General features: G+C 39.0%; 1 protein-coding gene across 1 annotated transcript in view; it reads right to left on the bottom strand.

Moving 5' to 3' along the window:
* DPP10 (dipeptidyl peptidase like 10) overlaps nt 1-27697 on the bottom strand; it is a 454002-nt gene that overhangs the window by 253357 nt on the left and 172948 nt on the right. The window lies entirely within an intron of this gene.

Here is a 27697-nt window from a genome sequence, read left to right as displayed (position 1 = left end):
CCGCTCCGCCCGCCGTGGGCCGGCCCGCCGCCGCCAGCAGGTGTCAGAGCCGCTCCCGCCGGCCCGGGAGAGACCATCCGCGCCCCCGCCACGGGGGCGTCGCTGCCGTCTGCGCCGGGGCCGCGCCGCCGAGACCGCCCCGAGACCGCCCCGCGGGGACCGGCCCCTGCCGCTGCTGCCCCGCCACCGGCGGCGGAAACCGCGGAGGGGCTAAAGGGAAGGAAAGGGTGAAGGGAGCCCAGCTACGCTGTTTGCTTGCTGTAACGCTTCTGGTGCCCCGCAGCTGCGGACTTGCCGGGCAGGGCAGGAGCTGTCCCGCCGCTGTCCAGCCCCGCCGCTGTCCAGCCCCGCCGCTGTCCAGCCCCGCCACGGCGTTTCAGCAGCGACAGCAGTGAGCGGCCAAAGGCGCATCTCCCCATCTGTACCGGAACGTGCCCCGGCCTCGGAAGCTCGGCATGGGGCATCAGAACCCTGGTTTGCACCAAGACACTCATCTTGGGAAGCCCGAGGCTGTGAAAGGGGTTCCAAGGACCAGTTTAGCTGAGCTCAGCACAGGAGGCCCTGATACGGAGCTAGGAAAAAGGAGAACGTTAGGGAATACCACAGGGACCAAGTTTACCCTGTGTCCCAAAGCCATATCATCAGGTAGCTTCAAGGGGTGTTCTATGTAAGGATGAATAAAGGAGACCATCTCAAATTTTATTCTAACCATCAAGAAGGAAATAGTTGAACTGTGAAGACAGATGCTGACTCAAGGCATAGTGAACATGAGCCTTTGTAAGGGAAAAGAACCTGAAACTCAAGCAGGTGAAACAGCTGGACTTGGGCTGGGCTGCTTGTTAATTCGTGTTGGTTTCATGCCCCAGCACTCAGGAGGATCGAGAACACAGGACTGTCTCCATGCAGGAGATGGAGCACTGGGATGGGATTTCGTGGCTGTCAGGAGAGAGAGCCCCAGCACTGTCTTAGTCAGCCTGTGTCTCAGGAGGCTGCAAGGTAGAAGGAAAGCTGTCAGCACATAGTGAGAGGAGCTTTTGATCATTTTTAATATATTTTGCATCAAACCTCAGAAGAAAGGTCAATTCTGACTGGATGAGCATAATTCATAGTGGTGACAGAGATCTAAGATTTCAGCCTATGCTGGGAACTGTTTAAAAAGGGACGGAAGGATGACATGGGACTGAGGAACTACACACCAGGCAGCCACAGAATAGAGAGCACTGAGTGTTTCCACCTTCCACTATCACCCATTGCTGTGTTGACTCCTCCACCAGTCAAGAGGCATAAAAAAAGCCAAGCAAATGAACTTTGCAAGCACCTAGACAAAAACTAGATGATGACTAATAGCCACCATTAATTTGTCAAGAGTTTATCATGTCAAACAAACCTAATTTCTTTCTTTAATAGGCTAACAAGCCTGTCAGTAGGAGAGCAGTGAATGTCACCTAGATTGACTCACAAGGGCTTCCAGCACTGTCTACCAGGACAGTTTCATCTGGTACAGAAAAATATCTTCCGAATAGGACTAAAACAACTATCTACAAAACTGTTTCTCCAGCACCATTTCCATTTGCTCTTGCCAGTAATGTCAGGACAGCTGTTGAACACAGGAGCCAAGGTCAGGGAATGCACAGCAATGCAGACATGTAGCAAGGAGAATCAGAAGTGTGACAAGAATGTGCTCTGAAGGAAAAGTGAAAATAACCTGGAGCAGTTAGTCTTAAGAGAACTGGGAGCTGATATGGAAACGAAGTTCAAATGCTTAAAAGGTGTTACCAAAGAATGAAAATAATCCCTTGATTGTTGTCTAAATGTCTGTCTGGAGCGATATGAGTGTAATTGGTGATGCCTCAAGTAGGAGAATTGTCTAAATTAACTGTCTCAATCTCTTTTTGTTGCTGACTTTATGGTCCCTTTCGAGCACAACACCGTGGGCCACCCACAGCCCCCTGCATGAGACCCAACTACAAGATTGTTCTCGCCTGCACAGTTGCTTTGTCTCAGACCAGGAATCAGCAGTTCCTGTGCTTCTCTTCACACCATCTCTTCCCTTACCTCTCCTTTTTACATATCTATTTTCTCTCTTATAATTCATTATTTCCCACCCCAGCTGCTGTCAGCCCTGTCCCTTTACTTCCTTGCCCTCTGCTGCTGTCTCTTTTTGTTTAATTTTCGCACTATGCAAAGAAAAAGCAAAAAGGGCAGCAAAGGTGGCATCTTGTGCACTCCCACACCTTTTGCTCTGCCTTACTTCCACAGACCAGCCTTCACTGCCAACCCTGCCTTTGTTTTGGCTGCATTCTGCTGGACTTGGGGTCTTGTTTGCACTGAGCAATATATAACACAGGGAGACTCAGATTTTGCCTGTGGCCTCTAGGTGCTACAGTAATACAAATAATAAGTCTTAGAAGCAGACATGTTCTGATTCATGCTGTTTCTGGCACAGGTCTATTGCAACTCAACTAATTATTGAGCCCTCATCAAAGCTGAAGAATTCTAATGATTTAGGGTTTGAATAGGCATGTTTCAATCGAGATTACTTTCAGCTTGTTTTCAATGAGACCCATTGTGATGGAGTTCCACTGTTAATCAAGAAGGAAAAAGACATTAACAGTCAGTTTAGCTCAAGCTTGGTTATTCATTAACAATATATTCACTGTGAGGCTTTATCACTCTAATGGACTGAAATATGCAGCATAAGGTTCACAAAGGTTGTGCATGCTGGTTGTTGGGTTTTCATAAATCAATTAGAATTATGGGAAATGAGTATTTTTGGGGTAGGACTTTGGGAATTGGCTCTATATACACTGATTCTTATCTACAGTTTATTTAAATCAAGGCCAAGACTTATTTACAGCAATTTCACCTTTTATCATGATTTTTGAATATTGGTTCATTAGTATTGATAGTATAGTATTTATAGTGTTTTAGTATTGATGCTTTGGTGATATTTAATTAATTCACCAGTATTCACTAATGCCCACGCCAAATTTATTTAGGCCTTTTTTAGTAAATTACTGTTTAAATATCATTTGACTGGGCTGTTTAAAGCAATAGATGTTCTACAGCCATTAATAGGACGTAGCTTTGAAACTGGAGCCTGGTACTGAAACTGTTGCCACATGGGTAAAGTAATTAAGTTGTATGGTGTTTATGGTGGTTCCTTGTACCACTTTCACACAAACACCAGGGAAAGCTTCTAAGGCTTGGGTGAAATAGTTGCAGAAAGCAATAGAATTATGCTCTCAATCAGTTCTTTTACAGTTGCATTACATTGATCCACCTTTCCATGGAAATGTTATGTTACAGACTCCTTGTAACTTCCTCCATCTTCCTCATCACACACAAGATCTGGGTGTATGAGTCAAAACATAACATGATTATTTTATGTTCCACATAAGCTGAATATCAGCTCCATCAGAGTATTATTCGATCGCTACAGCTCACATCCCACGATGACTCAATTACACATATGTTGTGTTGACACAGCAGACTAATATGCAGTAAAAATTTTGGACAGGCAGCCAGCAAGCCAGGAAAGTCTTTGAAAAGGAAAGAGGTTGGACACATGTGCAAAAAGAATACAGCAGAGGACACCACATGTAAGGGGAACTCTCCTTTTTCTTCCTGAAGAAACCCTGGTGGTTTATCGCTCTCCTGGCTTATCAACCCTTCAGGCCAGAGCAGGTGTTGGGAGCATCCCCAGGTGCCAAAGGCTGCTTGTGTGCCACGTGTTAATCCCTCCAGATCCCTGGGACATGGGCTGGGAGCTGCAGGGTCTGAGCTGAAGTACATATAGAAAACCTGGTTATGATAATCAAGTGATTTCATTACCTTGTGTCATGCAGATGCTGCTCTGTTCAGGCCACCATGAAGAGACACAGCATTGCTGGCACAGTGAAGGTCCCGGCCCTTCCTTTGGCAGTGAGTTTCATGTTCCATAAATCTGCTGCTGCTCCAGTGGTGGAGTTTCAAAGCACAAACCTGCATCAGTTTTGTTTTCTGTATATTTTATACGGCTCTCTTTACTGTGCAATTGCAGTGAAGATGTAAATACTACCTGTTTATAAGCATTCCCATAAAAATAAGAAGCCACTTACAACTTTTACATCCAGTTGAGCCATTCCTACAAAGAGTGTCTGGGGGTTTTTGTCATCAAGTCAACTGTTCACAGCACCAAGTCTGACAGAGCTCAAGAAGAGTTTAGACAATCCCCTAGGGCACATGGTGTGACTCTTGGGGATGGTCCTGTGCAGGGCCAGGAGATGGATTTGATGATCCTTGTGGGGCCTTCCCAACTCAGCTTATTCTGTGATTCTGTATTTCTGTAGTTGAGATCAAAAGACTGTCAATCACATCTAGCCAAGAACTTCAGCACACAGGCTCTTAAAACTCAGGAAAAAAGACTCTCATCACCCACAGCCTCTGTGTAGTCCAGTTGATGACTTAATGAAAGATGTAAAGTCAAGGCTTGAGAGCTTGTTGATGGCCTTTTCAAATCAAATCTTATGAATATACTCTGATTATTGATTTCTGGCTCCTTTTAGAGCTCTGGCCGCTGGACTAAAAAAAAAAAAAAATCCTTGAAATTATAAAGGTGAACTTAAAAATAAAACTAATGTCACCAAAACCCAAGGAATGTTAAGATGATTGTTCCTTACTTGTGTTTTAAGTGGATCTGTGGGCTTGTGAAACCTAAAAATACTTCTCCAGAAGAAAATCACTCTGAGTCACATAATGCTGAAAAACAGACAGATTGTGGTTTTGTACAGAATGCTTTTTAAATTATGGCTTTAAATAACTAAATATTTGAACTTTGCTACTTAAGAAATTCTTTGATAGAAGGAAAATTCCAGGCACCTTCTGCATTCAGAAACACATTACGTTCTAACGCCTGCTTCAGTGAAAAGCTATTCTCTTTGTGAATAAATTGTACTCATGTTTTTTTCTCCTTGTCTTGTTTTAGATAAAACAATCAATGCAAACACTGAGTTAATAGAAATAAATGCAAATATATTCCAGCAGGAAAGTTACAAGACTTATTAAAATACACGTGCAAATATTTCAGTGAAAGTACAGAGAACAAGACCAAGTATAGACAAAAATAACTCTCATTATCCAACAAACAGCATATTCTGACAATAGTCAAAGGACATATTTGTCCTCCCTTACTCCCAAACTCTCTATGGAGAAACTCTATACAAAGGTATTAGTGGAATTTAAATCATAATGGCAACTTCCAGCAAAAGATCCTGATCTCACAAGCAGTTCATTAATATAAAACAGCTATAATTTAAATAATAATATAATGTAAAACTACTCATGTTTATCACTGACAGTACTTTTACTCAAGAAAGCAGTTATCCAAGTTATGGAACAGGCTGGGAAGAGGCAAGACTAGATCTTAGATTTTGAAACATGCATTTCCCCTACTCTGGCCATTGCACTGTATCTTTAGTCTGACAAAAGTTACTCTAAGAGTAACCCATCAAAATGTTACAGCAGAGTTTCAGCCACGAAAATCTGTTACAGCAGAGTTTACAAAAAAAACCCTTTCCGCTTACTTTGTAACTCTTAAGAAGACACACCTGAAACTGAGGGAGAAAACAATACAATTTGTACTGAGGATCAGCCTGTATAAGAAAAAAATTAAGGTTCAGACCTTTAAAATTCTCTTGGTGAGTATTTGTTGTAAAATATATCAATCCAGAAATATGGTGCAATCATGTATTTGCAAATCTGTCAACATTTTACGGATTAAATACGTTCAAATTTGGTCTGGTCTGGGAACTCAGAATTCTCATATTAACATGGGTGTAGATCAGAAATATGTCCAGAAAAAGCAAAAAGATTACTAGAGTAGCCTCATGGTTAAAACCACAAGTGAAAGGCTGATTTTTTTCTCCTTCATGGTTGCCATGCAGCTGTTCCTCAGAGAACTTCACACTGCATGGACATACAGTAACAGCAAATGCTTCCCTGAGGATCCTCTGCCAGTGGTAAATAACTGATAAAGAACTGAGATGAATATGCAGAGCCAGGTTATGACCTAACCACAGTTTACAAAAATGCAATTGGCCTCTTCAGGAATCCAAGATCTACCTGGTACTCCTGGAAGACTTGTCAGATTCACAGATATTTAACCATGAGGGATGCAGCTAGGAAATAAGTGGGATATTAAGCAGGGCTCAATAAATTAGGCACTTACTACTAAAAATTACCCAGACTAAATGCTTAAATTAATTGAGCAATTTTGAAAATGATGCCCTTGTACACTACATAATAGGGATGGATTAGGAAGACCAAATTCCACTTGCTAATTCGGGGGGGGTGGCAAGGAGGAAGAGTAGAATGAAAAAAGAAAAAAAATTGAGAGAATGATGGGAGGTAAAAATCAGAATAGAATAATAACAAACTGCCATAATCTACAATAAAATTAAATTTGGAAAAAAACCTAAGTGAAATGTCTTAATTACACTGGATTACTTACATTTCTTACTACTAAGCAAAAGTATACATTTTCCCTACTATGTTATTTTAATTTAGTTTTATTACATTACTATGTTAATTTTACTACATTGCAAAAGTCAAAATTAATTTCAGCCGGAAAGAAAAAATTCCAATACCAATAGAAATTATTCTCTTCTCCTATTCTGAAATTTTGTAAAAATCTATATAATTCCCCTGACTCTTTAAATCAAACTTCATTTTTGTAGGACAATTTTCCTCTGAAATATTTTCCATCCAGCTCTAATTCACTCTACAAATAAACCAACAAGTCTTATGAAGCTGGCTGTAATTAAACCCCAAATTTCTATTGAGAATTATGTTTTCCTTTGAAACAGAGATATGACTACACCTACTTATGCTGAAAATTACAAAAAATCTTCTAACACTGCCCAGTTTGGGTTTAAAAATGGTATCTCTACTGGCCACCATAATTCTAGGATGCCTGAAAACATTGAGGGGAAACAGGGGAGAACAGCAGTGCCTGTTCTCTGTTCAGTACCCTTAATTCTGGTTAGCAGTCACTGGATAGAGCAGATCTTAGCATCCTAAAAGACATATGACTACATCAAAGGGAAGGAGAGGAGGTTTTGTGTAAAGCTGTACTACTGAGCTTTTCTCCATGCTGTTATTACAATATGAAACGGAGCTGTCACAGAACTGTGTGCTAAGAGCCTGTTCACCCACTGCAGATGTTACATAATGAAAGGCATCAAACAGTTGTACAATAATACATGCATCCATTAGCCAAGATTTGTGTAATACCTTTCCTTTCTCAAAGGGTCTGAAAATGTTTTACAAACTGATATACAAATTATCCACGCAGAAAAAGCTATTCATCCATCAAGGAAACACAACTACAGCCCAAGGCAAAGCAGAACAACTATATGAACACACATACACACACACACACAAAAAAAACCAAACCAAAAAAACTTTAGTAAATTAAGGAAGTATTCTCCAGTGAAAATAGTGAGGAAAATATTAAGCATACAATATTTGAATATACAGAACTTAGGAAGAATTTTGTTTTTAAAATCTAAATTTTTCAATAAAATACAGTAGGGTGTCTCTTGAACACTGGCAATCACAACATTAACTGAAATAAGCAAATGTTTAAGAACATTAATTACAGCAATAAGTTCTGAGACTAGTTTATTGCATGTCTTCCTTCATGTTTCCAAATGCTGGTGCCACATAAAAAAACCCCAAACCTGTTGATGTAGCCTATCCAAGAAACAGAAGTACCTAGAAAAGTAAGAGAGGAATAATTAGATGAAGACAGCACCTTACTCAGCAGTAGTCTACTCAACTCCTATCAACACTACTATCAAGTTAATGCAACCAAGCGTTGCCAAAATAAAAAACATCACCCCAAATGAACTGTGCATTTAGATTCATTAGGCTGAACTCTTATTTCAGTCCTAGTTCTGATTATGGTGACCAGACATTTCATTTGGATCTTATTCTGTGACTTTTCAGTTCGGCAGTCACTTCAGCACTTCTGCTCAATAAAGAAGGTGGCAGAGATACTTAAGGGTACTTGAAGTCAGAGTGTGATTTGAGGCAAAAGAGAGCTCTTTCGCTTTCAGTACTGTTATCGAGAATCTCTAATTAGGAGCAAAGTGTGTAAGAAAAAATGCAGATAGTGGGAAAATAATACAGTTGAATACTTAGAAGGAGGCATTGAGAAGTGCTACAGAAAGTTTGGGTCTATTTTAACCTTGAGAACTGGGCACAAACCTCAGACTTCCCAAGTGTGCTGACAGTGTCCTCTCAGGAGACTTACGCAGGACCACATATTGACACACAGGTACTTTGATTCCAAGTAAGTATCTAAAACCCAGCCTCAGCATCATTACTCATCTGGGAGCTACATTCAGAAACTCTCTTGAGGATTTCGACAGGCTATTGGGCAGGAGAGGCAGATAAAGAATTGTTGATGCTTCTAACCCTGGAGAATCCAGTAGGTTTGAGGAAAAAAAAAATGCTATTAAGGAGAAGAGCTATCCTTCACATCACACCCCTAAGCTAGGCTGATACAGTGAAAAAAAATCACAGAGATGGGCAAAAAGGTGGATATTATGAAAGTCTAAAACTCTCAAGCCAGCTATTTGGTTGGGGAATTGAAGCAGAACTATAGGAAAAAAGGGAGCCCCCAATTAAGTGTCTAAGGTAGTGATATGTAAATGCTATGAAAATGAAAAACAGCTGCAAGAGGCTGAAATTTTAGCACACAGTCAACAACATAAGCAGCACTAGAGCATTCATGGGATGCATCCCGGAACTGGGATTTTGCTGTAAAAGGGCAATAAATAGTTCAAGAAGAGCAGGACAAGGGAAAAGGGAGGCGGTGCCTCTGTATCAATAGCACGTCTGCTGGCTCAACAAGCCAGAGGGAATTAATGTCTCCTTGAATGACTGCATAAAGATAAAAGGAACCACGACTAAGGGTGCTATACTGTAGGGAGTCATTCTTTCCCTCTTTAACCTTGAAAATCAAGCACAAGCCTCAGGCTTCTCGAACATCCTGAGATTCATGTCTATGTATCCATGGGAGTAATGTGCAGACGCACCCTCAGGATGGATCAAGCAGCAGGAAGGATTTTTATTATACAATTTATATCAACTTTCTGAACACACTGGGGACAGTGTTTTGTCTTCCAAAAGGAAGGAGAAACCACCAGGGAAAGAGAAGGAACATAAAAGAACTGGTTAAGAATCTAAAGTTGTAAAGTTATTCCAATGAGAAGATTAGGAAAAATGAAAGAAAGGTGAAAGAGAGAGGTTTTCTGCAAAAGCAAACTTCAAAAGAAGGAGCAAAGGAATAAGGCTGATGTTTCCAATACTTTTGTCACACACAAAAAACTGAGACTAGATACTTAGTTAACTATGTACTCACCCATTATGAAGACCAGAACATGCAAATAAATATAGAAAGGAAATAAATAATTGGATAAATCAACATCCCAGTCAACAAATCAGTCTCACCCAGAAATATTTGAGGCTTCAGCCATCTCTGAACTATTTAAGAGGACTCTCTGAGAAGTTCAGAAAGATGGGGTAATGCTGGTGGATTGGAGAATGGCAAAAACTCTGAGGGGAGAATAAAGTACACACAACGAGCTTAGTTGTTAGGCCTCAAAAAAGAAAAAAATAGACATACAAAACTTAGGTTTATAGATAATAAGGTGATAAAAAAATAGCCAGCATTAATTTATCTAGACAAGATAATATCCAGCCCATCTAGTTTCACTCAACTGACAAACTAGGGATAATCAGGACAAAGTGCTGCAAGACTTCAAGAACAATACCACATGATTTTCTTGTAAGAAAATGAGAGTTAGATGAAATTATTACTGCACAGCTGTTTGACAAGCTGTGTGAAATGTCAATTCTTAATATTGAATTGCCAAAAGGGGAAGTATTTTCAATTAGGAACTCTCAGGGACTTCTCGTGCAAGTCCATCACTATTCATCACTATTTCAGCTATTAGAGTGTTCTTACAGACAGTTGAGAACAGAATCAGAATCAGAAACAGGCTGTAAAAATGATCCAAAATCAACAATGAGAAATTCAATCAAGAAGTGTGTGAAGTGCTACCCATGCAGAACTGAAATCTGTGCAGAAAAGCAACAAGAGGATGAAGTGCAGCCCAGAAGTAGCACAGAAACATTGTCCCATCCTCTGTCTTGCAGTGGGAATCACAGAATCTTGGAATATCTTGAGTTGGGAAGGATCAACATGGATCGAGCCCACAAGCCAAAAGCTAAACAGGACTCAGCAGTCTGATGCTGTTGCCCAAAAAAAAACTAGTCAGTCCTGGGAGAGATGAAGATCAGGGCTTATATATATGCCAGCAAAACCGATATTTGATGTGATTAATATCGATCTCGTGGGTCTGTTGTTAATTTTGGTTGCTGCACTACAAAAAAAAAAAAAAGAAAAAAAAAAAAGGTGAGGAGCAACAAGATGAGTAATTTAAAAAGTCTGAGATCTGAGGAGCAGTTAAAGACATTTGATTTTTTTTAATCTAGAGAAAATACGATTACATTTGATTACATTTAACTTCCCCAAATCTGGTAAATCTCCCAGTATGTGAAAAAGTGTTAAAAGATAGTAGACACTTGGTTTTTTTCAAAAGACTGTTCTGGAGCAAGAGGAGCATTTTCAGTGCAGAAACCACAGGAATGCTTCAGGAGCATGTTTCTTTCTGATGTTAAGGAATTTCCCTCCTTACCAACAGGATCTGAATTGACCAGGTACTGCCAGAGGTGGTTTTCAGGCACTTGAGGAAAGGGCAAGAGGAATTTGAGGATTTCCTTCAAACCCCCAGTTTCCACGGTGCCTGGCACTCCCTTCCCTTTCTGTCCCACACTCATCTCTGCATGGCAGCAGGGTTGAGGCCTGAATTCACTTTTCAGCCACCCAGATTGCTGTATAAATAAATCCAGTGACACTTTACCACATACCTGAAATTAAGCACATGCTTAAATGCTTTGCTCAACAGCAATATACTTTAAGCACATACTTTAAAACTCTGCAAACTGTGTCTTTATAGCTTTCCAAAGTCATTACAGAGATGACATGGGTCTAAATTATTGCTGCACAGGAGTGTAACAGCCTGCTATAAGAAAGAGACCTGGAAAAGGGGAGAAGAATGCAAAAGAAGACTGCTAATCTTCATTTTCTACATTCACATTATTTTCAGAGCAAACTGATGAAAATGATAGTCCTGTTCTTAGAGAAATAATTGTGATGCCTATTTTAGGTTCAATCACGTTCACCCAAATATAGGTGACTGCAGCCTGTACCACTCCCATCACACACAGGAATTTAAGAACAAGCTCTGTACTCCTGATCAAAGCAGCTCTACGCAATGTACTCCAATGTCACTTTCGAGCAGAATGAATGGGAGGACTTTCTAAAGATTTGATGGTTTTCAACCAAAAAAAGAAAAGAATTATATGGTTGCCTCAATGTTACCAGATATGAGTGGTCTCATGACAACTTTTTTTTTGCAGAGAAGAAAAATATCTATGACAGACCACATGCTTTTATATTTTTTGTCTGGATCCCTTTTTTACTTCTATGGAATACATCCTTATTTTGACCCTTGGGTTCACACACCGATAGATATTTCAGTTTGTCAACATTTAGCTGATCAAAAGACCTCCAACAAAAGACAATCTCTGTGTTTGCTTATACAGTAGCAGGTAAAAGACACTGCAGGACTGTAATTTACTAGATTACCTGTCAGTATGCACAACCTTTTTTTTTTTTTTTTTAATTGCACATTTTATGGTGTGCTTAAACTGTGTTTAATTACTTGCTGCGGAGTGAAATCTTCACAAGGTTATTCTGTATCACACCTTCCAACTTGACTTTATTTAAAGATGTCTTAGTATCTTCCTAATCTTGAAGCACAGTCTACCACGTGAAGAAAATCATATTTAAACACAAAGATTTAGACACTATTTTTCCAAAAATCTGTCACCATTGGGTTTTCACAGAAAGAAAGATAGGAAGGGAAAGTCTTTATCTGAAAAACAGACTGTCAGAAAATTATTAGTAATCCTTAGTGCTCATACACTCGCTGTTAAAAGTGACATTATCAGTGATGTGTCATCAAGAAGAAGAATTGCAAAGCCACAAAAAAGACAAAGTAATTTGCAAAAGCACAGTAGGCCATCACAATGATGCCAAGATACCTTTAAGTGATAGAAATTCTACGTATGTTTGTGCACTAAAGAGTCTAAAATGGCACTGGGGTGAGGTCAAAATCTGACATATTTTTAATACATTAATGACATTTAATGGCTAAAAATCAGTGTTTGATATCCAAAATTATTTATTTCCCACTGAGGACTTGTCCTTGTTTATAATGTCTTGCCCTATAATTTAAAATAATTCACAGTTCTAACAGAAGTAACTATCCACTGCTTCATTAAATATTAACAGCTTGAAGTCACATTTTGGAGGTGGTTAATGAAACGGTTTCAATAGGGTTTACACCACCTTATCCAGCAGCCACAACGTTCTAAAACATTTGCCCCTTAAAGGAGAAAGAAATAATTCCAAATAATTCTGAACAATTTTGTTCCAAGTGTCTACTCTGGACAACAACCACCCAAGTTAAAGCTTTCTACAGACTCCTGCATTTCTTCAGGCTTACTCAGTTAGCTCCACTCTCAGGCAGCATAACTTGGGAAGCAACAGGCAAATATTCAGATGGTGACACACACAGAGAATCTCCAAATCCCACCAGCAAAAGGTATTTTGCATCGGTGCTTATCTCGGCTTTCAAAGGCAGAATTGGGTACCTCATTACAACACAAACTGCAAGGCTATGAATGCTAATTGACTGCAGCTACTCAGATTAAAGGGCCCTCCAGCTCTCCACAGGTTTGGTCAAACAATTCACTCTTTCAAAGTACATTACTGAAGCGTTAACTTACAGTGCTCGATCGGGAACCACCTGACACGAAATACAGTGGCAAATGCGCAATACATGGATGTTTTAAGCAGAATATCAGACCCTGAGCCCCGGCCTCCTGTGAAGCTCAGCAGTCAGTAAGTCTGGGAGCTGGACCTGGCTTCACGCCCTTGCAGCACTGGCATCTCTGGGACACCAAGAGTGTTGCACAGCCTTAACATCCTGTTACATTTATAAAACTACTGCCAAACAGCCACCTCTTTGCACCTAATCGTTGGCTTTCATACCAGAAGACAGAATAGATGTGAAGCTGTTTTGTCTTCTTAATCTTAACATAAAACTATCCATGCTTCATAACAAAAAGAGGGAAAAAATGGAAACAAAACGTTCTGAATTTCTACCTTTTCCTCCTGTTAGTGCTCCTGAAAGAACACTACATTTATTAAGCCTGTCTTAAGAGCTTGTCAAGGAGAGCAATGATCACGTTAGAAAATAAGGCTGCAAATTTCATGATCAATGGTTGAAGTTTTGTTATTTTTGTTCTGTTCTAACATGACAAGTTGTTTGCTGGGTTGGCCTCTGCGGCACTAAAAGGTGCCCATTTTTGCTAAAGCTCAGCTGTTTCTCATTTCCAGAGAATAAAGAGAACAAGCTATGTTAGCCCTTCATTCTACCTCTCCAGTGAATGTTCCAGTGAATAAATGCTTCTGTACATTTTGTGGTATTACAAATGCCAAATATTGAGGCTACTTTGCAGTTCTCCTGCATCTTTTGCAATCATTGACATCTCTGTAAAACAAGCAACAAAACATCTCTGTAAAACAAGCAGCATACACATTTATGGTAACTCTTCCTGTGAATTCTGAGAGCTGTAAACCAGGGGATCATCAAGCCCACAACCTAAGGTTATTATTCTTTCCAAATTGCTCTATTAACTTCCAGCTTCTTTCTATCCTTGAAAATTATTGCTGCCTGGTAGAGAATTCTATTTCAAATTTAAAAAAAAAAAAAAAAAAAAAAAAAGGAGAACAAAAGAGAAGCAATCCAGTCTTTTGGTGGCATGTAAAAAAATATAAATAATTTTATATTTCCATATAAAGATCTGATTAACATAGCTCAAGAACTATGAAAGATGAGAGATAAAAGATACTGGGGAAACCAGTATCTACCACAAGAAGAACAGCAAATCCTAATACTGAGAGCAGCCACTAGTTGTACAGGACATATTATAGGGTGGAAAAAAGGAACATTTATTTTCTAAGCAACTTCAGAGCCAAAGGGCAACAGAAAAGCAGCATCACATGGAAAAAGCCCTTCTGCATCATTGTAGAAAATAGATTATATCTGCTTACTGACAGCAGCCACAATGTATGGCCATGTAGCAACAATGGTGTGGTCTAGGCAAACACAGCCCTCCATGAAAGATGTATGCCATGGATTTTTATCTACGGGAAAAGCAAAGTGCAACAAACAAATTGAATGAATAAATCTCCAAAGACCCTCCAAATTTGGAAAGCATCAGCAGAGGAGATGTGTAGAAACAATGAAACAATGAGTCAATATGAGTCACTCATTACAACAAAACATTACGCCACCATTAAACCCTATGAAAGGGTGACAGCATCAAAATACTTTATTTGAAAGCAATTCTAACTTCCTAAAGAAGATTTAATAAATAGATATTTGACAATAAGATGGAATTAGTGCTTGGAAAAATATGCCTAAAAATCACAAGTTTCCAGTGCTACTGCATGAAGGAAGACCTTTAGGGATTTATATGGTGAGCAGTATATTTTTGCCCTGACTTTAATGGAAATAACACTCTCTGGGGACATCATTATGGAGGAAGATGTATCACACATCAGTCCACGAAATGGTGTGGGGTTTAACCTGCCTTTCAGCTCTGAAAAAAAGGTTATTATTCCCACATTTTCATGACCAGTCTCAACAGACTGGGGCAAAACAGTGAAAAGAGAAATTGGAAGCTAGAACATGAGATAAAACAATGTATTTGATGAGCTGTGATTTCATTTCAAAATACCAACAATAGTGGACTTCTGATCAATGAAGCTACTGCAGGAAATCAGCCTGTAACCACCACTGTTGGCACAAAACCAGAGCCTGTCTACAGCCAAGATAAAAGAATTCTGCATTTATTTATAGTGACTCTTAAATTAGTTACTGAATGCTCAAACCACAGGAAAAGAAACGAAAATATGCATTTGGTTTTCTTGCTCTAAGGCCTGAAGATAGAGCATGCCACATGGGATAGATGTGACGTCCATCATATAGGCATGCGGGTAAATTTCTTCTTCTGAAAGTAAATAATCTGTTTCATAACTCTAAACCAACAAATACATTCCAGGATTCTCTCGCAACGGGCAAAACTCACCATTAATAGAACCAGATTATACAAGAAATCATTTCTGAGTGTTTTTTAGAATAAGGGAGTAAAAAGAAATCATAACACGTTGCACTTCTTGAGACACAACCAAAAATATTTGTAAAATATTTGTTGCATCTGTACTATATCATCTGCTCAGTGAAATTACAGGTTCACAGGTAAAGCTGGTCACAGATGGCAAACTTCATTCCCCTCGGAGGAAATCTCAGGTAATCACACCAAAATACCAAAACAGAGTAATAAAAGGCCACACCTTGATCATGGTAGATCTGAGAATTATGCTTGTTGAAATGAGTTTGAGCTAAATGTTGCAAGAGTCTGAGCTAAATACTGCAATTTGTGCATGAACTTGAAGTGGTAACTTCACAGCCCTTTGCTTTCTCTTTTATTCTGAGTGAGCCCCTGCAGGGCTCGTGGCACTGCTCACTACTACATGTAGGGGACATTTATTGAAGAGAAGAGAAAAGCAACTATTTCCCCCTAAATTACTGCTTGGTCGTAAACACACTGCAATTCTTCAAGGTAATTTAATGTTCTTATTAAAGTTACAGGAAATGGCTAATTGTGTGGGTAATGTTTTTAGGTTTTTTTCATTAAATCATGTTCAGTATTTATCTCCAGATGGGTTAGGTAAGCACATAAACAAACCACAGTAATTTATATCATCCCAATGTGAAAAGAAAGAAGACATCAGAGATCATTTAATAAGACAAAACCTCCCTGTGAACCCAGCATCACAAATAAAACTACTTTCCCACTATTTACATCAGATACAGGGCTGATGTCATATGGTGAAGATAAAGACTCAAAAAAGAGCCTGAAACACTCTATTGACAGAGTCATTTTGAAGTAACCATTAATGATATAGAATATTTATTCCCTTTTCAGATATAATAATCTTAATCAGCTCATTATGGTTTCTTGCTTCAGAACAGGTTGATTTATCTAAGGGGACACTACAAAAATGAATAAATATTTCACAAATTTTATTTTTGAAGGAAAACTTTTAGAGCAAATGAGAGCATAACAAATTTAAACTTGTCCAAACCTTATTCTTCAAAACCAGTTGTGACACCAAAACAGATGTCACAGCCTTGAAACCATTCACACACCCGTCAGACACCAAATCCTGACTTGCACCTCTTTCCTTCCTGTCCCCTCTCTTCTCTTTTCTCTCTCATATGACACAGCACAAGCTCTCCATCTAACACACTTCTCTTTGGAAGGGGTAGGATTTTTAAAACCAAGGTTTTAATACCAACTGCAACGTGAAAATTCAGATCCAACATTTTACAAAACAAGACAACGTAAGGCAATAGAGATGGGCATAAAGCTCACCATCCTGTCTGCATCTTCTGTGCTGAGAGTGTTTCAGTCATATTTACTGAAACAGGCTTCAACTTCATCCAAAAAATTGCCAAAAGCCCTTTTGGGTTTGGAACTAATTTGCCACACACATTTCTTCCTAGAAACATGTTGATCCTCCCTAAGATTTTGTTGGACTAGTGGGAAAATGTACTGTTAGTGATAGAGATCTCTCACTAAAAAATAACTTAAAAGAATGACAAGATGCAATCTTACTGTGATTTTTGAAAGTATGAAATATAACGGGACTCTCTAAATGTAAAACCAAAAAAAGAGCTAAAGGAGTCAAAATAAAAACATTAACTTAGCATTCTCTTTCTACTTAACTGGAATAAATAATTGCATTTGAGAAAAAATTACCTCTAGAATTGTTACTGGAAAGGACATATTCCTATTGAAATTATTCTGTTCCAACAAAACTGCATTTTCTGATTAAAAACTGTCACTTGGAAACATTTCAGTCATTCCTACTTCAAAACCAGCAGTCTGTACTTCACTATCTCCTAAATGTTTAGTCTACTTATTGAGCTAAGGGACAATTTTACTGATCAAAGTTTCTCCTGGGTATATTCCAAAGAAAATACATAGGCAATTAATTTATCATGCTGTTTATAATGACAAAGTGTTGGTATTTGTGCCAGTATCACCCATACATTCCTAGCTGTAGCAGCTTAGTTATAGCTAATATATATTGAAAACATGCCATTGATCAATTTTGGATACCTTCCATTGGTATATACATTTTATTCTCTGATTAAAAAAAAAAAAGCCTGATAGCATCACACTTGCTGAAAGCAACTGCCTACTTAAACTATTTCCCAAACTTATTTAATGTCTTTTATTATTAGGAACTCATTATGGAAACTATTCCACAAAGTTTAAAACTTCTTTAATGTTTAATTACATTTTTGATCATTAATTACATCTACAGATAGACAGAACTTTTTAAATCTTAATTTTCTCATTTGAGTTTGAAATAGAGTTTGCTGCCCAATAAATTTTATTTTAGTGCAAAGACAAGGCCTATGTATTGATGAACCTTTTAAAAGAAACCCACAGCTCAATCAGAATAAAATTCTATTTATCTACCATTTCATAATACGAGAATGAAAAAGTCATCTTTGCAGCTGAAATTTTGAGTTCACTGGAAACCATCTTTAAGATTTATTATTTATACATTTTATAATAGAAGCTATGACATGGAGACTTTTTATTTAGAAATATCTGCTACAGAAGTACAGCCACTGAACTTGTCAGTGAAGGGAGAGAAGTTCTTGTCCTTTATGTCCACTACAAAAAACCAACGGTAAGGAGTCCAAAGCAGACATTGACAGATGAGTGATGGTTGGGCTTGATGATCCTGGAAGCTTTTTCCAAACGTAACAATTCTATGATCCAGTGATATCTCATGGTCTGAGAGTCAGCAGCACCTGGTGCAAAGCCCTTCCCACCCCCAGGTCCTGCGAGGCAGGGGCTCCTTTCCAGCTTTGGGTCTGTGAAGGTTTACAAGGCACATTAATGGCAAAACACCAGCATCCCACATCTCCTATGCTGAAATAAACACCCTTCTCTTCTGGCTTAAATTATCTGTGCTGTGCCTTCACAGACACGCTGTGACTGAAGAAAAATGATCCTGATGGTATTGGGTCCTGGCAGGGTGAGAGCCTGACTGATCTGACTGAGCGGCAGAGCAAGTTCCTGAACCCTCTGCTCATGGAAACATAACTCACTCTGCAATGGAATTTCTAAACCATAACGTGGGGATGTTTCTGAGATAACAAACAGCACTTTGTTCAATTCAGCAACAAACAAAAATGTTTTTATTTTTCTTTGCAAGTAACATTTACCATAGACCCTTTTTTTAACCAGTTTCACTCATACTTTCCTTCTTCCCTTTCTTTTCCCTCCTTACCTCTATCTTTCACAACATAAGTAATTTGAATTATCCTATCTGATCCTTGATTGGTTATGTTCATTTAGCTGCAGAACTCTGTTATTTTCCAGTATGGTTTACTTAGGAAGTTTAGGCTTATAAGCAACAGATCTGGAAATACTAAAATTCACATTACTTTAATTACTATATTTTTAAAAATATAATTAAAAAATACTATTTATGACAGAAACAATTCTATTAAACTTAAATGTTTACCTGAAAGATTCAGATATAAGAAGTTTAGCTGGAAGTAGATGGAGAAAAAGGGAGACCAACTCACCCATAATATTTCTAGAAATGGAAGAGGTGATGAACAGGGAGCCAGTTGTTTATATCCCACTCCTGTGGTTATGACAGAAGGGTTTTGGTTAAACCCTTAACTATTAGGATCATGCATTCCCAAAGAAGGAAAATTATAAATAATTGGGTGATATATTAAAGTAACAATAATGCGGGATGCTCAGTACTAGGAAGGCTCTGCTGTGTGTGCTTGGTTTTCATGCGTCTATTTAGGCGGCACAAAATAATGTAAGGTTTAAAGATGGACATTGTATTTACATTTGTACTTTGGAGATTTTTTTTATTATTGTTAGTCCTACCAAACTGTTGCAGTATTTTCAGTGTTCCTGCTACAGTTAGGCAGTAGATAGAAGACTCTGGAATAATAAAAACATCCTTCACTGAATATTCCTCTGGCTGTTGCTTTACTTTTTAAATAAAATAATGAAGTTGTATAGCCAGCTCCAAGGTATTCCATTCCATTTCATTTATAAATACAAAAATCTCTTGTCCATTTTTACCAAAATGTAATTGGGAAAACAGCTGCCTCAAGTCAGGCAAAATTAGAGCTAAGACTTCATTCCTGACACGAATTAGTCCAAAACCAGACAATTATTTTAGAAAACAGCATTAAAAAATTGTTCAGGATTAGAGAAAAATAACATAAACAGATGATTTTTGATGTGCACCTTCGAGAATATTCTTGTGACAGATATATAATTCCTTATTTTGTGTGCAAAAGCCCCCATGGCTGATAAGCAAAATTAAGGCAGCCATGTACATCTCAGTCACAAATTTTTCCTCCCGCTAGGAGTACCTCTAAGAATATTTCCTTTTGCTTATCGAAAAGTTTTTAGGCAATATGACTTATTTTGGAAAATCTGCTACTTTCAGATACTTTTTGTAGCATCAGAGCTCAGACAGCTCAAACTTACTGCATTTTAACGGAAACATTAAATGGTTCACTGAAAACCACAAAAATCTTTGCTAAGTCCCTCTTGCTCTTGAAGCTCTTATGTCTCTAGAACCAGGGCTGACCACTGCCCCTCCTTCAGTCCCTCATACCCCATACCTGAGGACTCACAGAGGCTGTGATTATGTACCCAGCCCTTCCCCTGCACTCTAATTTCACTCCTTTTATGAATTCCATGTGTTGTTTTTTCCTTGACCTCACTTTTCAAGTGAGAAAGACTGCTTATCAACAGCTTCCAAGCTGCTGATTTCCCTGTCTCTGACAGGCAGCCTCACACCACTCGTATCATTTATCCACAGGCATTAAACCATAGAGGTTCCAGCTGCTGCAGCAGCACTTTGTCCTGAAGAAATAAACAATCTGTTTGCAAACCCAGCGATGACCTGGGACCTGTCCTGACTAACAAACAGCATTTCCTTGGAGGTGGCATCTGACAATTAAACAGCGCTAATTTCTGAAGATCCTGCTTCGTTAAGGATTATTAAGAGATTAACATTTAATCCATTCTAGTATATAAATGATGAGGGTGTGGATAAAATATTGAATTTCATTCCTTTGGGTACAATTCTCTTTCAGTACTTGGGAAGAATAATTGCTGGTAAAAGGCACAGGTTAATGGTGCACCTGTCTGATTATTTGTTTGGTTTTAAATAGAAAACAAAAAATAAAAATCAGACTTAACTAAGAAGTCTGGAGTTTACGAAGAAACAAAATCTCAATGGTTGCTGATCTTTCTCACACTGCAATGTTTATGGAGATTTTGAATCCTCAGATGATGCTTCTGCCTTTCCTTAAGGACATATCCAACCTCTAATGATGATTTGGCTATTTAAAACCATCTTTCCTTGAGTTTAAACATGACACGTTGGCATTGGAAAACACTGTTTTGAATAAGTTTTGCTGTTTGCCTTGTGAAAGTCGAAAGAAATACTGAAGTAATGCTTGTGCTCTTGATTCTTTTCAAAATGAGGCTTTAAGGGAAGAATAATGTGAGTTGGATTCTTTCCGATGGTCTTGTTCAGCATTCTGGCACACAGAGATAATACTTTAAGGAGAGGAAGCAATGGTAGTAGTTCAGTTTGCTGAGGAATCTTAATGTTATTTGAAAGCATGACTCCTGTGTTTGTAATACACTCTGATCATGATTCTGTGCTCACACCCAGCACGTCTGCAGTTATGCTCTGCTTTAATCCTCCTCTCCAGAACTGTTCTACTGCCATTCCTGCCTATCTATCCTCCTTATTCTAAATGATGCACAGTACAAGATGAAACAAGCCCCAAATAACTATGATAAAACCGAGGTAGATGCTAAGTAAATATCCTGTATACAAAGAAATGTAGGTGCACTTGTAGCTCCTGGATCAGGACACAGTTTGACAGAGGCAGTGCAAGCACCAACACCTGTGAAGACCTTCTGGCACAGCTGGTTCGTCCATGACAAAATCCAGGAGCTCCAGGCACCTGTACAGACACAGATAAAATCTGTACCACCGTATCTTCATTACTGATACCCTTCTAACTGGGTTAAGAAGCCCAGCACTGCTGTGCCTTCCATTGCTGCATCCTTTGTGTGAGTGAGTGTCTTGGGCTGCTTCTCATGGAAAGAATGCTCAGGAGTGAAGGAATCCCAGCCCTTCTCATTGAGAATAAGGTAGAATTGGTTATTTAGCCCGGGGAAGAGGAGACTCAGGGAAGACCTCACTGCCCTCTACAACTACCTGAGAGGAGGTTGTAGCAAGTTGGGGGTCGGTCTCTGCTCCCAAGGAGCAAGAGAAGGGGCAAAAGGAAACAGCTTCAAGTTGTGCCTCAAGAGGTTTGGGCTGAATATCAGGAAAAATTTATTCACTGAAAGGGTTGCCAGGCCGTGGTGCCCAGGGCAGTGGTGGAATCATCATCTCTGGAGGTACTGGAAAGGTGTAAAGGTGGTGCTCAGGGGCATGGGTGTGGAGGAACAGTTGGACTTCATGGTCTTAGAGACCTTTTCCAGCCTAAACAAATCCATTATTCTATTCCAGGATACTATCAGGAAGAGTCATTAAGCCAAGAATGAGTCCATTCACAATCCAATTTCTTGATCTGTAGGGTTTGTGTTGAATTTTATTATAATAATTCCCTTTTCCTTAGTTCCTGGCCACCAGTAAATATTATTGTGCAGTTTCTCACCAGAGCTGGGCTTCAGCCACAAACTTTCACTGCCTAATGTGCCAAATCCTGAGAACTGGGAACTCATTTAAAACTCAAAGTCAAATGTAGCAAGTGGGGAATGCCAACAGCTGGTACCAAAGTACTTCAGACACAAAACAATTCAATGCAATGTTATCTTACTTAGATTTAGGAAGATTTTTTGTATCTTCTAATGTTTTTAATCCACATATTTTTTATCCACAACTGGAAACTCAGTGGAAAAGACAGAAGTTTAGCAGAAACCCAAGAAAAGGGGAAGGAAAGCTTTCTTTCAAATGTAAAAGCAGAGTGACTATTCCTGTGTTCCAAGGACTAAGAGTTGGACACAAATGTACTGGAAAATGACAGAAAAATTATTTATTCATGCTAAATTACTTTCTTTTTTCAATATAATTTGCATTTTGAGCAAGCCAATCAGGTGATTTCCAGTATCTGATTTAAAGATGATTGAATAATAAAAATGGTCAATTTCAGCCAGAAATACAAGGAGGCATTTGAAAAACAGAGTCACAGGAATACAGAGCAGAACATCCTCATACAAACATACCCCTCGAGCTGCTGTATTTCAATGGGGAAAGAATATTATCCCTCTTCAAGTATTAGAAAAGGTGTAGGAGTAGAGAAGAAGAAGGAAAGAGACCTTTCAAACAAGAACACTCTTAGTGAGTCATTGCACGGTAAGGGGTAGAAAATATCCTACTCCTTTTTTTCAAGACTTCAGAAAGGCATTTGTGTGTCCTGGGTCCATCCATTTGCTTGTAGGATCCTGGGAAAGATGAGAAGTTGTGGGGAAAGAAAAACTGATGGACTTTCAGGGCATTTTCTTACCACCCACTCTTGGACCGCTCACAATACTTGGAGCATTCTTTACTACGTGCTCTTCCTATCTATTTTGCCAGTGCCAGCTAACAAACCTCAGTCATTTTCTTAGCTGACTACCTGGCAAGATGGAGAGCAGTAAAAGCCTGCACAGGCACTGTCAGACTCTGACTGAAGGTGGGGAAACGGTAATGTTTTTTGTCAGAACTGAATTTAAGCTTCTAGCAAATCTGAAACCTCAGGTGAGATGTTGGGATGATTTTCTGAAGTCCTTTTTCGAATACCCACCTCCCACTCAGTTATGCTGAAAAGATAATAAATCCCTGTCAGTCTGTACAGACTGTGTAGCACTAAGGAACTTTTGCACATCTACACAGAGCTCTCTCATGCAAGGCTAGACAGGAAAATAATTTGGTATTACAAATAATCTGGCAGGCCTTTTAGTTATGTGCTTCCTCTCCTCGTTTGCTCTTCCCAGCTGAGAACTGGATCTTCCTCAATAACTTACCTGGTATTTCTTAGGCTTTTAAGAGACCAAAACAGGTTGAGGCAACACAAGTTAAGTATCAGAAAATAGACAATGAAACTCCATTCAGTTGAAAAATATTTTGCCTCAAGTTCATCTGCTTAGATACTAACACTCCTCAGTATGCCCAGATTCATCCTATACCTTGGAATATCTTATGCTTGTTTCTAATATATACAGACCTCACATGGGCTGTAATTCAATTCTGGGCAGCTGCTCAAGATTTTTTTGAGATCTTCTGAAGCACTTTTTAGCTCAAAGACACCATCATCCCTTCTATTTTAGACACATATATAGGGTAGTCTACTTCCACAGGAAGAAGGAATTGACACAAAAAATAGTGGTTGGTGCAAAGGCCAAGGTATACCAGTTGTATAAACTCAGCAGCAGATCATAATAGTAATTCTCTTACCAATAAAAAATTAAATACAAAAAACAAGGAAGAAATTATTTTATGTATAAGCACCATTAAGAAAAATAATATGCTTCAAGAGATAAATTGCTTTAAATCATGAAATGCTGAAATTTAAGGTAAACAAACCAAGTTGTGCTTTATTAAAAACATATAATTATAGCTCAATTTCAGCTGTCCTTTATGGCACGGATTACAGCAAGCTGTTAGCAAAGGAGGGCTGCTACCTTAAACTGATACACAAACAGCATATTGGAACTGAAGAATTCTTCCTGAACAAAACAGAGTGCTAATTGAATGTTAAATTTCTGGATTTGGCACTTGGGAGGCTTTGACAGGACTGGAATGAACAGTAACCCACTGGGACGCAGGAAAATAACAGCTATGGTGATGCTGCTAAGTGCACTGCAGTCTGCTGATTCAAAGATGTGTGCAGCAGTCAGGTGAATTTACAGCCACTATATTTACCTGTGTACACAGCAGGAATCATGCATGGCAGTGGTGGAGGGAATGCCTCTGTGAAAAAGGCACGATACAGGGCTGTTCCTTAAGGAAAGGGAGCTGTGTGTGCTGTGGTGTGAAACACCTGGTGAGGGGCGCAGCCCGTGCTCTGTGTCAGCCAACACATTCACTTTTCTCCCAGCTCTGTGCAGCTGCTGCACAGATCAGGGATGTCTAAAGTAGATTGCCTGGGTGAGGTGTAGCTGGAACAGCAGGATCACTGGATTTGCAAAACCCTGCTCCTAGAATCAGGCTGCAGCTCAAACTCACATGGAGATTTCCAGTGCTCCCTCACCTCACTGAAGCCAGCCTCACTGTCCTGTGTTCCACATTCCACTAACTTACCCCAAAAGATGTCTCAGTGCTTGCAATGCTCTTCCATTTGTAGGGGAACTGACTCAGAGTGCTCTGATCTGGAGCCCCTCCATGTTCTGGGATAAACTCAGAAGAATGCTCATGTTAAAACTGACTTTTGCTAGCTCAGTGCAGCTGCTGAGGGGCGGCCGTGCAAGGCAGAGCCTGGGGGTGGCCAGAGAGCTCTGCAGTGCTGCTGATATGGAAGTGTACTGGAATATCCCACACGAATGGGGTGACTGGAAACAGAAGCAATGGGTACTCGAGGGAAGTTAACACTACTGAGTACAAGGTCATGCACTTAGTTGCAAGAACTTAGCTGAACCGAGCATCCTGAAGTGAGAAACTGCACAAAACGGGAAGGGTCAAGCACTTGCCAGCTCTGAAGGAAGGAAAAAAGCAAAAAAGCAATTTCTTGTGTGGGCACAGAGATATCACCAAGACATGGCAAGTAAAAACCAGAATTGTACAAGGTGCTAGCTCATGCCCTGAAGGCTCTGAACAATTCGGTTTATCTGTGTTAGAATATAAAGAATTAAAACCTGATGAGATTCATAATCAGGGGAAAGTCTTCACTCTGAAGAAACAAGGCTAAAACAACCTGGTCTGTTTAGCCTAACAAAACAAGGGCTGGAGAGAAGTATGATTGCTCTTAGAAAATATTTCAGAGACACTCCAGGAAGCAAAAAGAGATTTTTTAAGCTAAAATAGTGGCAAAGGAACAAACGGGTACAAACTGCCTTGAATATATTTAGGCAGTAGAGTGGATGATAATTTTGATCAGAAGAGAGAGGTCCTAGAAAAGCCTCCATGAGGAACAGCTGGATAAACATTTTGTAGATGGGATATATTTAGTTTATTAAAGGATTACATGATATATTTGCACACCAGAACAGAAGACTGTTTTTGATGACCCAGAAACTCTGGGAATCCTGCCTTCCCTGTACACCAGCAACCGTATTTGAAAGCAGGAATTACATTAACCAAGATCTATACAGTCTTAAGAAAATTCATGTCTGAGTCCCTTCCACACTATGCTATCTGGCCATGTAAATTTTCATGTAAAAAGAATGAACAACGTATATTTACTACAGCTAAAAAATACTATCAAAGGCTACCCTTAAATGCATTGTCTTGTTGAATCTCATTAAATGAAAGATGTCAGTGTTAGCTCTTCCTTGTGCCAATCTATAGGCACTTTAATAATTGTGCTGTTAATATGATAACTATGGATAAACAATTTTAGAAATTATGAACCAACCTTGTCATGCATTCTTACAATTTAAAGCATTTTACATAATTTAGCAGACATTAAAAAAAAAAAGATTGCCACCTTAAAGAAGTACATTTGAATTATGAATATTTTCATTTAATTCTAAGCATTGATCAAAGAGCATAGTCTAGCTCTTTTGTATTTCCATGGAAAATGCTAAAGCATAGCACTGAAGTTCATGTTTCCTTATGCTGAATGAAGATCAGACATTTACAAAAAGTGAATAATATTTGCATAGCAAATGAGCATCTAATAACATGCAGTAAGACATGTAATGTCAAATTTGCATGAGATATTAGCTTTTATAAACAGCTAATGTCTCTGTCATTATCCCCTTTACGAGTCTGTTGTTGAGGGGTTTTTAAGAGGCTCATAATTTCCATTTGATGGGTTATAAAAATAACAACTTCATTTGGATATTAGCTTAAAATGTTAATCACATTTCATACTGCAAGAAACAGAAATCAGTGCTATCACCATTTATACACACTACAAGATGTGTCCAATTTTAAAGCATTCATGACATCAACTTTGTGTAGTAGGAAAAAGTTTGATCTGAAACTGGCAATGTTGGGAGGAGTAGATGCTACTAAATCTACTTAATCCATGGAAATGGCATCTGTGCTGTAGGACAACTTCTGGGTACCTCCTCCTGGTCTGGAGGAGTAGCAGGTGCCCAACCCTGCATCGTCTGTTCCCATGGACTTCAAAATATTGTTAAAAACCACTGTGAAAAGATTTAATTTTTAATGAGAACTTCTGGTACCTGCTATTTGTTACCCACGTTTTTACCAGACAGAAAAATTTGTCTGTGTTTAATGCTAATTAACATGATGCTCTGGCTTAGTTTTTCCTGTACACCAATGAGCAGTCACGTTTTTACTTGAATTCCTGGATTTATATTCATTGGAGTTTTATCTCATCTGACAGAGCAAGCAGAAACTGGCAGTTTTCACTTCATATGGTTTTGCAGATTCAGAATGAACAGTGCATTTTTCTTTCTCTGTTTGAAAGCAGAGCAAGATCCTTGCTCACATTCATGAGGCATGAGTGAACAGAGAGGGCTCTATTCTGTCCACCCTCGCCAGGTTCAGCCTGGTGTAACTTGGCACTAGGACAGTAACTCCTAACTTACCCTTTTGTAATGCAAGCAGGGTACCAAGTTCTGGGACTTCCCTCAGCTGAAGCTGTTTGAAGGGCACAGAAACCAGTCTGAAATATAATGGATGGTTTCAGCTGTCAGCCCTCATTACTGCCCAGACACTCAATCAACCCACCGTAGTTGTATACTGTATTTCAGATATTTCCTATAGTAAGTATAAAAGTTCAGATAGTGTTTGTACTGATCTAACCTTCTTTATTGCAGTCTAAGCAGCTGCTAAAAGCATGCATTAAACTCTTGCACATTCACAAGTAGCCAGCTGCAATAGAAGATGAATTGTGTTACTATGTATTGTTGTTAATTTTGAATTGATTTACAGCTAAAACATGCTTTCTTTCTAAGAATCCCCCTTCTGTCCTCACTCTAGTTGTACACTGATGTAATTTAAAAGATTTTGGTACAGACTTCCCTGGAATAGCTATAAGACATCAGATTAATGTCTGAGGCATAAAAAGAACATGGAAAGTTCAAAAGGTTATATATATATATATATATATATATTTTTTTTTTTTTTTTTTAGGCTGTCCAGCTGACTCTCCAACCTCACAGGCAATTTGCTCTTTTAGCA

Source organism: Corvus kubaryi, unplaced genomic scaffold, assembly GCF_017639235.1.
Source record: "Corvus kubaryi isolate FWS band 111438036 unplaced genomic scaffold, C.kubaryi_AGA036_p1.0 37396, whole genome shotgun sequence".
Lineage (NCBI taxonomy): Eukaryota > Metazoa > Chordata > Aves > Passeriformes > Corvidae > Corvus > Corvus kubaryi.
Note: the sequence above shows the minus strand (reverse complement) of the source record. Positions and strands in the feature narration are given on the sequence as shown.